Raw genomic sequence first — 3,651 nt, forward strand, 5'->3', positions numbered from 1 at the left:
GGTGGAGCTTCATTCAACTTATTTCACTCAGGTGCGCCCACATCCTCATTTTAGGTTTGACAGTGGCTGTATCCCAATTCAGGGTCTGCACTCTGCAGCCTTAAAGTACGCAGCCTTAACGGTCCACAAGGGCCGCGTACTCAAAGACCGCTAAGGCCAGAAGTGCGAAGCCTGTGAAATGGGACGGTCCAGCCTCCGTCGCGCTGCCCAGGTTGCCCAGCAACCATGATACTAACCGCTGGAAACGTTTCAAACAGCTTTGTTTGACAGAAATGAAGGAGAAAATCTTTGGTTCATTTGTTTGTTTGTGTCAACATGAGCTTTGTGTGATTTGATAAGTATCTGAGGCTGAGACCACAGGACTGTAAAACATGATTGTTGGGCTTCATGTTTGTACTGAACAGTCATTTTAGGATTAGTTAGTAAATAACAATTAGCTAATGTTGTTCATGAGACTAAAGTCATCTCACTTTGGTTATGTAAGTATAATATGGCCAATATTAAAGTTAGTATTATATTAATCAATATTAGTTATTACAGCTTCAGTAAAGATTCAAGTTGCAGTTATTTATATTTCCTATCACCTTAAATCTTCACTCAAAGACAAGTATCTCTGACAGTTTATATATACATGTATTATATATAAGAGACAAATATTGTTCTTTTAATATGTTGGCTCAATGCTTACATTAATGTGTAAAAAGAAAATGTACGAGCTGTGATAACTGTTTCTGATAAAATGAAGAGTAGACTGATATATTGAATATTCCTTTATTGGGTGAGAAAATCAGACCATGTCATAACTGCTTTAAGTCTGGAGAGGGTATGTGGGCAGGAGAGAGTTCACCCCTGCATTCCATTGCTGGTATGATGGTTGTCCCAGGGTGTTATAGGTGAACATCTCTCTCGGCCTGGCAGTCCGCTGCGATCTCCTCGCAATCTCTATTTCTTCTTGTTGTCTATTCCCATCAACTGTTGGGTTAACTGGTGGCTTGGTACACAGGTCTGGCTCAGTGTGATGTTCATCTTCCAGGGCGGCGTCCTCCAAAGCTCTGTAGTGTCTCTGATACATTATCGCCCTGTTCTGGGATGTTAGTTTCCTCCATGACAGAAGGGTGGAATTCATGAGCTGTAGCTCTTAGTCTTTGCTCAACCTGAGGATGGTGCACTGTCTGTGGTTGTTCTCATCGCCAGCTTCCTCCACGTCCCCTCCATCCACTACAGGATTAACCGAGGTTTCTGCTTTCTCCTCTTCAGACTCTGCTGTGGCATCAACTGTTGAAATCTCTTGAGCTAAGCCTTCCTTGACCCTAAGTTTACGAGCCTCTTCAGAGTCTTGATGCACAAGGCTGCCCTCTAAAACAAAGTGAACCGCCATCTGATCCACAACATTGATAGGCTTGTAGGAACGCTCCTTGAAGCTGTAGCGGACAATATTTTGAGGGGCGTGTGGGTTGTTTGCAGTCAAAATCCTTGTGATCTCCTCCTTCAGCTCAGCCTCAGTAAGCTCCATCTGATCTGGAGGCCTCACAAGGGCTTTCCCCTGAGACCACTCCTCCCATCCAGTCCCCGTCTCCACAGCCTCTTCCTCATCCTTTTTCTTAGTGGCAGCTTTCGTTGACTTTGCTCCAGGTACCTTCTGAACGTTTGACCCCTTCCTTGCAAACGCTGCGTTGTTGTTAGGCACCGGCATTTTCAATTTGATTTTTAAAGCTAGTTTAGAAAGTTCGAAAGAAAAAAGGGAAAAACAAAACAAAATTAAAGTAGTTAAAAGCTAAAAAAAAAAAGAAAAAAAGAATAGAAAAGAAAGAAAGAACAAGGGGCTGTCTGCCAGTAGCCTGCTGCTGGCAGACAGCCTGGGTGGTAACACATGGTTCTCGATATTAGATCAAGGAAGCGCATATCACCAAGGGTTTGTAAGTGAGGAATCCAGACATCTGAAAGATAAAGTGCCTCACACTGTTGGAGATGTCAAGTCCTTGCTAGGTTTCTGGAGAAGTTCAAACAGCGGCTTGGCCAACCGGGAAAAGTCTTGAATGAAGGAGCGATAGTACCCCAGGAATCCCAGCAAGGACTTGACATCTCCAACAGTGTGAGGCACTTTATCTTTCAGAGCCATGACGGCCTCCAAGTCCTTTGGATCAATCTTAACTCCATCTCCTGATACTAAACGTCCAAGATAACGAACCTCTCTTTTGAACAACTCACACTTCGCAGGTCTCAGTTTGATTCCGTGTTCTCTCATGCGGCCCAGAACTTGCCTGAGGTGGTTGACATGTGCCTCAAAGGATGTAGAATAACACAACACATCATCAAGATATGGAGCACAGCACTCATCTCTAATTCCGTCCAGCACTCCCTCCATACATCTTTGGAATGCTGCAGGTGCATTTGTCAAACCAAATGGGATTCGAATCCATTCGTAAAGCCCCCACGGTGTGCTGAAAGCTGTAAGGTGTCTGGATTCCTCACTTACAAACCCTTGGTAGTCATACAGAATAGATATCAGAGCCTTAAACAGGCTGACTTCTGTTAAATGGGTCAAACTGGGCAGAAAGTATACAAACACATAACATCCTTATAGAATATGATGTAACACTATAGATCAACTTACCTCAGAATATATAAAGCATATAAACAATTACAGTAATGTGATGCAACTGTTGCCCCCCTGGTGTGACAGGTGCCTGGGAGGGGTGCGATCCTAGATCCCACAGCTGTGTATTGAAATAAAGAGGCACAGATCATGAACTTATTTACGTTTCAACTGCAGGATTTATTCTCTCATCAACAAGGGAACAAATCATTAAACGCCTTTCATAAGAACCAGCAATTCTTTGTAACGTGTGGCATAACAGCTGTCAGCACATTGTCAAAAGTACAGGAATAACCTTGGCGAGTATACATTAACCATCATAAATATAGATAACATTGGCTCGCAGTGACCAGGTTGCCTCAGCCTTTGTTCCGGTTACACATACATATCACTGCATTAAGAAATACAATGTACTGTAACTCACAGCCCGTGAATAGCAAATAACCATTCATATACAGCACATGAGCAGCTATGCAAGCATTAATTACAGCCTTTGCATCCCGTCTTACTTCAACAAGACATATAGAGAACACACAACTTAGAACGTGCCTTAGCATCGCTACGGTACTTGAAGCTCACTTCCCCCCGCTAGCCAGTCCATTAGCCTAGCACGATCACGTTCACATCACGATCTCATTCAAAACACAATACTTCAACAGTACTTAACTTATAACGGTATACTTTCATTCACGAGTTCACAAGAGTCTTATTGCTTCTACTGTGTTACCTATTAGTCATTTTGAGGACTAGTAACCCACCTGTGTATTGAAATAAAGAGGCACAGATCATGAACTTGTTTACGTTTCAACTGCAGGATTTATTCTGCAGATTTGCCTCCCAGGGGGGTTTACGCTCCTCCTGGCCGCTATGCGCCACCTAGTGGTATTTTTTAAGTAATGCCATGGAAGATGTAAAGTGTAATTAGAAAATACTGATTTAACACTGAACGATATAACAAAGACCAAAATATAACTGGGGTGTTCCCTTTTTCCTTGTATGAAGACATAAACTGAACTAACATCCCCATAAGTCTTTTTATCTCTTAACTTTTTAAC

At 42.6% G+C, this 3,651-nt stretch overlaps 1 pseudogene across 1 annotated transcript; it reads right to left on the minus strand.

Moving 5' to 3' along the window:
* Positions 1-757: 757 nt before the first annotated feature.
* On the minus strand, positions 758-3,412 carry LOC146388895 (dynein axonemal intermediate chain 1 pseudogene; annotated as a pseudogene). The gene is made up of 2 exons (XR_014799987.1): positions 2,615-3,412; positions 758-1,713 (listed from the first exon to the last, which is right to left on the minus strand). The product of XR_014799987.1 is annotated as a dynein axonemal intermediate chain 1 pseudogene (transcript).
* Between the last annotated feature and the right edge of the window lie 239 nt (positions 3,413-3,651).

This window comes from Perissodus microlepis, chromosome 4 (assembly GCF_051167445.1).
Source record: "Perissodus microlepis isolate ML-2025 ecotype Zambia chromosome 4, ASM5116744v1, whole genome shotgun sequence".
NCBI lineage: Eukaryota > Metazoa > Chordata > Actinopteri > Cichliformes > Cichlidae > Perissodus > Perissodus microlepis.